Source organism: Equus caballus, chromosome 25 (assembly GCF_041296265.1).
Source record: "Equus caballus isolate H_3958 breed thoroughbred chromosome 25, TB-T2T, whole genome shotgun sequence".
In the NCBI taxonomy this organism is placed as follows: domain Eukaryota; kingdom Metazoa; phylum Chordata; class Mammalia; order Perissodactyla; family Equidae; genus Equus; species Equus caballus.
Window position 1 is genome coordinate 24588482 of NC_091708.1, and position 11535 is coordinate 24600016.

The window sequence follows — 11535 nt, forward strand, 5'->3', positions numbered from 1 at the left end:
TCAAGAAATTACATGAGATACTCGACATTGTATTATAAAATAGACTTTATGTTAGATGATTTTGCCCAGCTGTAGGCTAATATAAGAGTTCTCAGCCATTTAAGGTAAGCTAGGCTAGGCTATGGTGTTCGGTAGGTTAGGTGTATTAAATGCATTTTCCATTTATGACATTTTCAAGTTTTCCATAGATTTATCAGGACATAACCCCATCATAAGCCGAGGAAGATATGTAAAATATAAAAAGCACTACCCACCCCATAGGCCCTGAAATTGTTTCACTTGAATAACTCGTGTTCATGATGCTAATCCTGACATCAAACAGTAGTAAAATTAGGGGCCGGCTCATGGTGTAGCGGTTAAGTTCAGCATGCTCTGCTTCAGCCAGCCAGGTTTGCAGGTTTGGATCCAGGGCATAGACCTACACCACTCAGCAGCCATGCCTTGGCAGTGACCCACATATAAAGTGGAGGAAGATTGGCACAGATGTTAGCTTAGGGCTAATCTTCCTCAAACAAAAGAGGAGGAAGATAGGCAATGGATTTTAGCTCAGGGCTAATCTTCCTCAGCAAAAAAAAAAAAAAAAAAAGAAAAGAAAGAAATAGTAAAATTATGTCTAATATATCAGCATCAAAAATCAAGGAAGTATGGAGTATATTTTACCAAGCTTTTCATCTAAAATGATTACAAATGATTAATCATTAATAATGCTAAATGATTATAGCCATTTCAGGTACCTAAAAGGATTAATTCTAAACTATCTTGAAAAATCCAGCTATACCAAATGATTCATTATCCATTCCCAAAGAGCTCCAGACAGGCCAAAATTCTATATAATTAAGTCTTATATAGTCCTCATTTTGGTCACCAAAAAAGTCAGGGACTAGATTCAATCTGCCAACAAAGTCTACACACTAATGATCTTCATCTCTTCTCTTTACAGTCAGTTATTGATTAAGGACGTATTTCACTGCCCATAGAACATTCCACTTTCTAAAAATCATACTCAGAAACATCAGTCTCTAACCACCATAAGAATCCTTCCACTCTTTCACTCTCTAATTCCTGTGGATTTTGAGAGCATTTTATTCCATTTATTTTTTATTTTGTGCTGAGGAAGATTGGCCCTGAGCTAACATCCATGCCCATCTTCCTCTATTTTATATGTGAGACGCCTGCCACAGCATGGCTTGATAAGCAGTATGTCGGTCTGTGCCCAGGATCCAAACTGGCAAAGCAGAGCACCAAACTTAGTCACTGTGCCACCAGGCCAGCCCCCTAGAGAGCATTTCAGATCCTCATCATTACCTTGAATGTTTTGACCACTTTCTGGTCTATGTGTCCTCTCCCAAGCATTATTTTTCCATTCTTAACATAAACTCCAAAGATGACAATGAATTCTTACTAGCACCTTCAAGTCTCTCTTTCCTTGGTTTGTATCTCACAGACAGTGCCAATTAATTCCCAACTTTGGGCAAACCCTCCTCTTCACTTTATTTTGCCCTCTCACGTACCACTGGAGAAAGGCAAAAAGCAGACCTGGTCCAATTTAATAGTACATCTTACATTTTATTTATTTATTTTTACAATTTATTTATTATTTATTTTATTTTTTTATTGTAAAGGGTTTTTCTTTTTTATTGTGTTTAGCATAGGCAAAATTATTTAAAGTCAATACATTTTCATTTAAGAAATTTCACATGTTGTGATTCCTTGTTACTGAACCAAAGTGGGTTCGCCTCCTAGCGAGTTAAAATCAGACTCTACCAGAAGTAGTTGTCATACAAAGTAAAGCAGGGGCCCTTTATTTCGGATGGGGAATGAATATTCAAAAGAGTGGGGTGGGCATTCACTTGCGCAGGCTCAGCTGGCGTCTCTCAGCTTATCTGCATGCTGCTCTTGCTTTGGGCTCTATCTGGTTCAGGGTGGTTGGTGATTGCATCTCTTAAAATAACAACAACAACAACAAAAAACAATTTGGAGAAACAGTTAAATGCTTCTGAAACCTCTCTTGTTCCTCAGGGTAATTAGTCAGCGACACTTCCACTGCCAATCACCTTAGTTCCTCCAGAGTTTGAGTCATAATCTCCAAGATAGCCCTTTTAAAAAGACGTTTTGCGCAATCCGTGGTTGTCTTGTCAGTCGGTTCACAATTCTTTCAGTTGGGCTTCCTTTGTCTCCACTTGAGTATGGACATACTTTAAAAATTCCCCACCTGTAATCTTTGGGATCCAATTTCTTCAACCAAGTTCCTTTAGGGCCACATTTAGGGTCACAGTCCATGGATCTGCCTGATTCTTCTTGTAATTGAAATTACAACAATTTGTTGTAATTTGTTGTAATTGAAATTGTTCTCAATTTCAGACACCCTCTAAACAGGAGTAAATGCAAATCATATTTACTCATAAGCTTTCTCACCCTAGAATAGTACAGATCATTGGGACATGCAATACCTAAGACAAAAAAGATTGACTATTAGGTCTCTCATAGCTTTAGCAGCTCTGTCTTGTAGTTCTTTCCCACCGATCTAACAGCCAGTTCTGTGAGTAAAGGAAACCTCATTACTCTGTGAGGCGTTTCCAACAATGTAGGTCTACAGAAAAAGCCCCATCCGGATAGACCTCAACAGGACGCCTTGCATTTTAGAGGCTGTGGCAAGCTTTCCTCCAACGATGGTATTTATCCCTCTACTAGAAGACCGTATCTCCTCTGTTGCCTTTAGACAGTGATTTCACAGATTTTTGTTCATGTATCCCCTGCAAATTTTGAAAAACAATGTAATCCATTCACACATTTTCAGGTTGACATCTAAAATTTTCCCTCATAACTTAAATAATTGAAAAGAAGAAATTTTGACAACAAATTCTATTGTAAATATTAGCATTTTAGGGGCCGGCTCGGTGGCACGGAGGTTAAGTTCATACATTCCGCTTCGGTGGCCCAGGGTTCACCAGTTCAGATCCCCGGTGCGGACCTGGCACCACTTGGCAAGCCATGCTGTGTTAGGCGTCCCACATATAAAGTGGACGAACATGGGCACAGATGTTAGCTCAGAGCCAGTCTTCCTCAGCAAAGAGAGGAGAATTGACAGCAGATGTTAGCTCAGGGCAAATCTTCCTCAAAGAAAAAAATTAGCATTTTAAGTAAAGACCCTTCTATCACTTTTTAAAAAATATGTATAGAATCCAAATAAGATATTGATTTGATGCCTACCATCATCTATTAAAAAAACACATGAAGTTCTTAATAATCAGAAATTTTACATAATTGCATTTTCTTCTTGAAGTCATATTTCAATTTTTCAATTTTACTTCCCCCACAATAATTTTTTTCTTTATTGCAGTAACATTGGTTTATAGTTTTGGGGGGATTTTTTTGCTTGAGGAACATTAGCCCTGAACTAACATCTGTGCCAGTCTTTCCTCTATTTTGTTTATGGGTCACCACCACAGCATGGCATGACGAGTGGTGTGGGTCCGCGCCTGGCATCCGAACCTGAGAACCCGGGCCGCTGGAGTGGAGTGCACTGAACTTAACCACTACGCCGTGGGGCTGGCCCTCCCCACAGTAATTTATACTGATATGGTATAGCTTTAACTTTGAAAGTCTTACTGTTCACTTTGTCATCCTTTTCTTCAACAAAAATATGTATATGAATGAAAATATTAAAAAAATTTTCAATGGTCATTTAAAAATTTATTGAGCAATCATCATTTATACTACACAACTTATCGAAACAATGTAAATATATTACAACTCTTTTTAAAGCTTTAAGTATCAATGGTTAGCATTTTTTTTAACTTTATATGTGTTACTTTTTATTATTGAGAGTTTCACATATATTCAAAATAAGCAGGATAATATACTGAACCCCCTATACACTTTATCCGAGAAGTACTATCAACAGTCTACCATTCTTGGGGCCACACCCAGTGGTGCAGCAGTTACGTGCGCACGTTCTACTTCGGTGGCCCAGGGTTCACCAGTTCAGATCCCAGGTGCAGACATGTCACCTCTTGGCAAGCCATGCTGTGGTAGGTGTCTCACATATAAAGTAGAGGAAGATGGGTATGGATGTTAGCTCAGGGCCAGTCTTCCTCAGCAAAAAGAGGAGGATTAGCAGATGTTAGCTCAGGGCTAGTCTTCCTCGGGGGAAAAAAAAATTCTACCATTCTTGTTTCATCTATAGCTCTTTGCTCCCCACCTCTTAATTTTACAGGTTTTAGGTAAAAAATCTATATATATTGAACTGTACAAATCTTAGTTATACATTTTTAATCCAGTTTTTTTTTTAAGATTTTATTTTTCCTTTTTCTCCCAAAGCCCCCCGGTACATAGTTGTGTGTTTTTTAGTTGTGGGTCCTTCTAGTTGTGGCATGTGGGATGCTGCCACCTCAGCCATGTCCACACCCAGGATTTGAACTGGCGAAACCCTGGGCCACCGAAGCAGAGTGTGCGAACTTAACCACTCAGCCACAGGGCCGGCCCCTAAGCCAGTTTTTTAAATTTGAGCTTCATAATAGTTTACATCATTGTGAAATTTCAGTTGTCCATTATTTCTTGTCTGTCGCCACATTAGTTCTCCCCTTCACCCCTGGTGCCCAACCTCTACCCCCCTTCTCCTAGTAACCACTGAACTGTTTTCTTTGTCCATGTGTTTGTTTATATTCCACAAATGAGTGAAAGCATCTGGTGTTTGTCTTTCTCAGTCTGGCTTATTTTGCTTAGCATAATTTCCTCCAGGTCCATCCATGTTGTTGTCTTTTTTATGGCTGAGTAGTATTCCATTGTATGTATATGTGTATATATATATATATATATATATATATATACCATATTTTGAGGAAGATTAGCTCTGAGCTAACATCTGCTGCCAATCCTTCTCTTTTTCCTGAGGAAGACTACCCCTGAGCTAACATCCATGCCCATCTTCCTCTACTTTATACATGGGACACCTACCACAGCATGGCTTTTGCCAAGTGGTGCCATGTCTGCACCCAGGATCCGAACCGGCGAACCCCAGGTTCCCCGAGAAGCAGAACGTGCAAACTTAACTGCTGCACCACCGGGCCAGCCCCATATTCAGCGTTTAAACAAACATCATGTATTATCTCCCCCTTCCTATCCACTTACTTTCAAAAAGTACGGGAGTTGCCTTATAATAGGAAGAGTGATACAGAAGAACAAACGTTGTTGGTAAAGACAAAAGCCAAGTTGTAAAGCAAATAGGAACACACCCAGCTGAGGTCAAAGCAAAGGTGAACATTTCTAAGCCAGCGAGAACATCAACTGTGACCAGGTAAGGTCAACACATTCAGAAAATCATTTGGCCACATTGCAGCCTGCCCTGGTCTCGTCCCCAAGAGCATCAGGGCCTAGTCAGTGGAGCCTTTGGGGGAGAACTGGCCTCCGGTGTCTAGCAACCAGCCAGCTCGGAAGATGAGAACTGACCCTGAGTCATGAATGCCTAGTATGTTTCATGCGAATCCAGCTTTTGCATTCAGGAGCTCAAAGAACTACTTAATTCCAATCCCCACCCAGAGACATACACTGTGCCTCTGCCCAGATTACCTTTGTAACTGGATCTATGAAGTAGGGAAGCTTTGTAAAATAGTACTATCGATACTATCTAACAGAGGAAAAATAACTGCTGCAACCCAGCCTGAATTTACCCCAGTCTAAGAAATGCATTGTCTCTTTTGTAATCCTCAATTCCCCCCACCCCCTGAGAGGATCTTGCTATCCCTGTGTCACCAACCCTACGCTTCTGTGCCTTCTCACATGCACCCCCAAACCCTCCACTGAGCCCTCTGGAATCTGCTTAGTAGTTATGAACACCCCTACGTCCTCAACAGCTTCACGGAACCCACTCTGACTTCCTACCTTATCTGATAATGCCTTTCCCCATGTAGCCATCTCCAGTATAAACTGCGAAGTCCCTGACATCGCATATTCCACTGGGTCAGATGATAAAATCAGCATCCTCCCAGCTCCTCACAATTCTACCTACAATTCTACCACTTAAGCTTTCCCATCTTTTAGCCCACTCACTAACCTGTCATTCTGCTTTTCACTCAATTACTCCAATACACTCATTCTTTTCTGAAAGTTAGGTTTTTTGAGTTACAAATTTTTTTTTTTTTTTGAGGAACATTAGCCCTGAGCTAACTGCTGCCAATCCTCCTCTTTTTGCTGAGGAAGCCTGGCCCTGAGCTAACATCTGTGCCCATCTTCTTCTACTTTCTACGTGGGACGCCTACTACAGCATGGCTTGCCAAGTGGTGCTATGTCCGCACCCGGGATCTGAACCGGCGAACCCCAGACCGCCAAGGAGTGGAACGTTGGAACTTAACTGCTGTGCCACCGGGCTGGCCCCAAGTTACAAAATTTTCAAGCTTTATCCAGGTTTAATTGATAAACAATAAACTACATATATTTAAAGGGTACAATTTGATGCGTCTGGACATACATTTACAATCAGGAAAACATCATGACCATCAATATAATGAACACATTTGTCACCTCCAAAAGTTTCCTCATGGTCTGTTGTAATTTCTACCTCTCCTTTCCCAGGCAAGCACTGATCTGCTTTCTGTTACTGTAGATTAGTTTATATTTCCTAAAATTTTATATAAATGGAATCGTATACTATGTATTCTTTTTTGTTTTACCCCTTTCAATTTGAGATTTCATCTAGGTTGTGGCTTGTATCAATAGTGCATTCCTTTTCATTGCTGAGTAGCATTCCATTGTATGGCTACATCACTACTGTTTATTTTTTATCCATTCATCAGTTACTACACATTGAGATGTTTCCAGTTGTTTTTTTTTCCCAAAGATTGGCACCTGACCTAACATCTGTTGCCAATCTTCTTTTCTTTCTTTTCCTCCTCACCCCAAAGCCCCCCATTACATAGTTGTATATTCTAGTTGTGGTGCCTCTGGTTGTGGCATTGGGATGCCGCCTCAGCATGGCCTGACGAGCAGTGCCATGTCCACACCCAGGATCCGAACCAGCAAAACCCCAGGCCATTGAAGCAGAGCATGCAAACCCAACCAGTCAGTCATGGGGCCGCCCCTCCAGTTTTTAACTAATACAGAAAAAGCTGCTGTGAAAAGTCATAGACAAATATGCTTTCATGTCTATTGAGGTATAATCCATTTACAATAAAATTGCACATTTTTTTTTTTGAGGAAGATTAGCCCTGAGCTTTTTTTCTTTTTGCTGAGGAAGACTGGCCCTGAGCTAACATCCATGCCTGTCTTCCTCTATTTTATATGTGAGAGCGCCTGCTGCAGCATGGCTTAGCAAGCAGTGGGTAGGTCCGCACCCAGGATCTGAACCAGTGAACCCTGGGTTGCCAAAGCAGAACTTGTAAACTTAACCGCTGCACCACTGGGCCGGCCCAAAATTGCACATTTTTAAGGTGTACAATTCTATTTGACAAATGTACATGGTATATAATTTGACAGACATATGCAGTCATGTAACCGCCACCATAATTAAAGCCATAGAGTATGTCTATCACCCCAAAAAGTTCCCGTGAGTCCTTTTCCTCCACTCCCAGAGCGTGGCAACCACTGATTTGATTTCTGTCCCTGTAGCTCTGTCTTTTTAGAATGTCATATAAATGGAGTCAGACAGTATGTACTGCTTTGCGCCTGGCTTCTCTCACTTAGCATGCTGGTTTTGAGAGTCAGCTATATTGCTGCATATATCAGCAGTTCATTCCTTTCTGTTGCTGAGTAGTACTCCATTGTGTCAACGTAAGATACTTTGTTTATCTGTTTACGAGTCGTTACACATTTGAGTAGTTTCCAGTTTTTGCCACTTATTAGAATAGCATCCATAAACATTCCCATACAGATTTTCTTTTTTAAGATTTTATTTTCCCTTTTTCTCCCAAAGCCCCCTGGTACATAGTGTGTATTTTTAGTTGTGGGTCCTTCCAGTTGTGGCATGTGGAACGCCGCCTCAGTGTGGCTTAATGAGCAGTGCCATGTAGGTGCCCAGGATTCGAACTGGTGAAACTCTGAGCCGCCAATGCAGAGCGCGCGAACTTAACCACTCAGCCACGGGGCCGGCCCCTGTACAGATATTTTTTGAGCATATGGTTTCATTTCTCATGAGTAAATATCTAGGAACGTGACTGCTGGGTCATATAGTAGGTATATGTTTAACTTTATAAGTACATTGGTTATTAAGCTTTGATTTCTCTTATCCTTTGATCACTCTACTTTCTTCTTTTATATTGGCTAACTCTTATCTTCATCTTGCTTATCTAAATTAGATTCCATCTTTCATCATTTCAAACATACTTTTGTTCATATCCTCAACTCTTTGTCGTGTTACTTCCTGCCAAACTCACCTTACAAAACCCCGTCTCCTGCATTAATCCAACCATCCCTCTTCTCTGTACCTAATCTGGGGCTACTTTGCATATCTTGAGAAAAGTCATTCAACATACATATTGATGTGACATAAATTGGTTATCTCTAACACTGCAGAGAAACCTTTCACTGCCTTCTTGGTCAGCTCATATTCTCCCCAGCAGCTATCTCAAACCTACTCTACTCTTACCAAGCTTCGGATCCCACTCCCACCTCCTTCTCCTGCTGAGATCTCAGTAGATGATGTCTTAGCCGACGCCATCAGCTACATACCTACTTGCATCTACACCCTTCCTGGCCTCCTGCCCTTCTGTTACAGTGAACAGTGGACCCAGGCTCTGGCTGCTTAAGGCTAATCTCGCCATCTGTGTTTGCTCCTAGTTTCTGAGTCCTTACTGTGTAGAATGCTCCTTTGCTCTCTATCTTCATCCTCTTTCCCTCTAGTAGATCCTTACTGTAGTTTGCTAGCTAGCTTGTTTGCTCTTTCTTGCCTTCTTTCTTTCTGGAAGATACTCCCTCCCCTTCCCCATCATGGCTCTACAGAGTTAGGCAGGAGAGTTTTTGGTTTTTTCTTTTCAGGAGATGCTCAGCTCTCTCAGAGAGGAATTAATGGCCTCTAACTGGCTCTGGGATCCTTGGGGCCCCAGCTGAGCCAGGGACGGAGGCACAAGGAGGCAAGGGGTCCTTGAGGCAAGGACTTAGTGTCCTTGACCAGGCTCAGACTGTAGGAGCTCAGGGGCCCTCAGGGGCCTAAAGAGACACCTCAAAGACTGGGATGGGGAACCCAGAGCTTCAATCAGCAATGCTCCTCTATCTGTAATATTTCTTTTGGATCGATTTTGGCACTTCAACAACAACAATCACTTTTGAAACTCCTGTCCTGGCCTCCTGATCTGAGTCTTAGGCTGCCCTCCTCCCTCTAGTCATGGGGAAAGATGTGCTCCCTCCTCCTGAAAGGTTTCTGCTCAGAGCCCGTCAGCTGCCAATTTACCAGCTGAGGGAGCTTCGGGCAAGCCCCTCCCCTGCACTTGGTGTCATTTTCTGTACAATATGGGTGGGAGGAGGCCAGACCTTGGCTCTGCACTTACGTTAAAGTGGGGTGATTCTAGAAGGAGGGCAGGGCAGGAAAACCAGACAGAGTCGCCCCTTCACAGACATACAACACATACATACTTCTTTTCCACCTCCACATAGGGGAACAGAAGCTAGGCAAGAGGTTGTGAAAATAGGAAACTTTAATATAAATAATAGGCCATAGGGGAATACTATGCAGGAATGAAAATGAATGATTTTCATAGATTTATTACCACATGCAACAATACTGGTAAATCTCACAGACTTAATGTAAGTAAAAGAAGCCATAGAGCACGTATCATATGATTCTAGTTATCCAGGCTCTAGAATGAGGGCATGAAAACAAGTAAAACTGTTCTACTCTGTTACAAGTCAGAATACTGGTACCCTTGGGAAGGTGACCGAAAGGGAGTACAAGGGGAAGTGGGGCTTCTGGGATGCTGGTACAAGTTACATCAAGGTATCCAGTCTTAGAAGTCCGGCAGCATCACTTCCACTGCATTCTATTGGCTTAAGTAGTTACAAAGGTCAATCCAGGTCCACTGAGGAGGAAACATCGATATCTCCTCTCGGTAGAAGGACATCAACATCACATTCAAGACTATCTATCCAGATGGGATATATATTCGTGCAGCCATCTTTTAATCTGCCACATGTATAATCTGCCACATAGTGCATCATCTTTGATCTTTTCTTTGTCCCCAGTCATTAATATGTGCAATAAATCACCAAAGCCTACTACTATCTCTTGATACTACTATGCCCTGAGTCTGTCTTTTTCAGTCTTTGGACAGCTTTTTGGGCCCCCCCTCTCCAAGGTCTATCAGGTGAATCCAGCAAGCAAACTGCACAGGCTTGAAGTCAGAACAATAAAATACATGCTGTCCTGTGAAGCAGCCGGGCAGGCCATCTTCAGCCTGTGTCAAAGTGACCTTGCAGCCCCACACCTCATGACTGAAGACGCCAGCTGGACAGATCCACAACAGGAAAAGATAAAGGGTAGCTGGCTCTCACATCTCCCAGCTGCATTTCTTCGAGATTGAGGGAATAATTAACAACCCTGGTCCTTGCCTTCCTCCACACGTAGATAACGTCAGCATCTCTGAACTTGTGTGATGTATAAACAAGGAATTCTTGTTTATGTTACCTTCAGTGTATGATCTAGAGAAAAGCCCAGATGTACTCTATCCCTTTTTTCACATATATGAAATCTAGTTATAAAGGTTTTTTCTTTTCCTCTTCCCTACGCATACACTGTCTTGTGAAAGAGACAGAAGCTGCACTTAAAGTCACGCCCCTAGGAGCAGTTCCATCAGAGCGCTCTGTTGCGCTGTTCTGCCCAAGTTCGAATTCCTCATGCGGATATTTAATAAACTCCTTCACTAATATCATCTAGACTCTTTACTTCAGTCAACAAGAACAAGTCCATCACCATTTAGACCACCTTTATTTCATGCCTCCATCATCCCACCTGGATTACTGCGTAACCTCCTAACAAGAACAGTCTTTTTGCTTCCAGCCTTACACCTTTCCAATCTATTCTCCATACTGAAGCCAAAACAGCTAAAAAGCGAACAAACAGAAAGCCCACTTATTTGCTTAAGTATTCTTAAGAATGCTTATCCTGGGTAGAGATCTCCCCAGATTGCTTAAAGTGAAACACTGATTTGTAGTTTTCTCTTTCTTTACTGATACACAATCCACCACTCTTTACCATGATGGTTACTTTTCATCAAAAACTACAGTTTGGCCACCAGTTCCAAGAAGGGGTCTTTTATTTTCTTTTTTTTAAGATTTTATTTTTCCTCTTTCTCCCCAAAGCCCCCTGGTATGTAGTTGTGTATTTTTAGCTGTGGGTCCTTCTAGTTGTGGCATGTGGGACACCGCCTCAGCATGGCCTGATGAGCGGTGCTGTGTCTGCGCCCAGGATCTGAACCAGTGAAACCCTGGACCGCCAAAGCGGAGCGCGCGAACTTAACCACTTGGCCATGGAGCGGGCCCCAAAGGGGTCATTTTTTCCTGGTAATTTATTCATATGTAGCACATCACTTAATTGCAGAATATTTCAACCAG

The 11535-nt window shown here is 42.0% G+C and overlaps 1 non-coding gene across 1 annotated transcript; it reads right to left on the reverse strand.

Moving 5' to 3' along the window:
* Positions 1 to 2496: 2496 nt before the first annotated feature.
* On the reverse strand, positions 2497 to 2624 carry LOC111770732 (small nucleolar RNA SNORA18). The gene has a single exon (XR_002804138.1). It is a non-coding gene; the product is annotated as a small nucleolar RNA SNORA18 (small nucleolar RNA).
* Positions 2625 to 11535: the final 8911 nt, after the last annotated feature.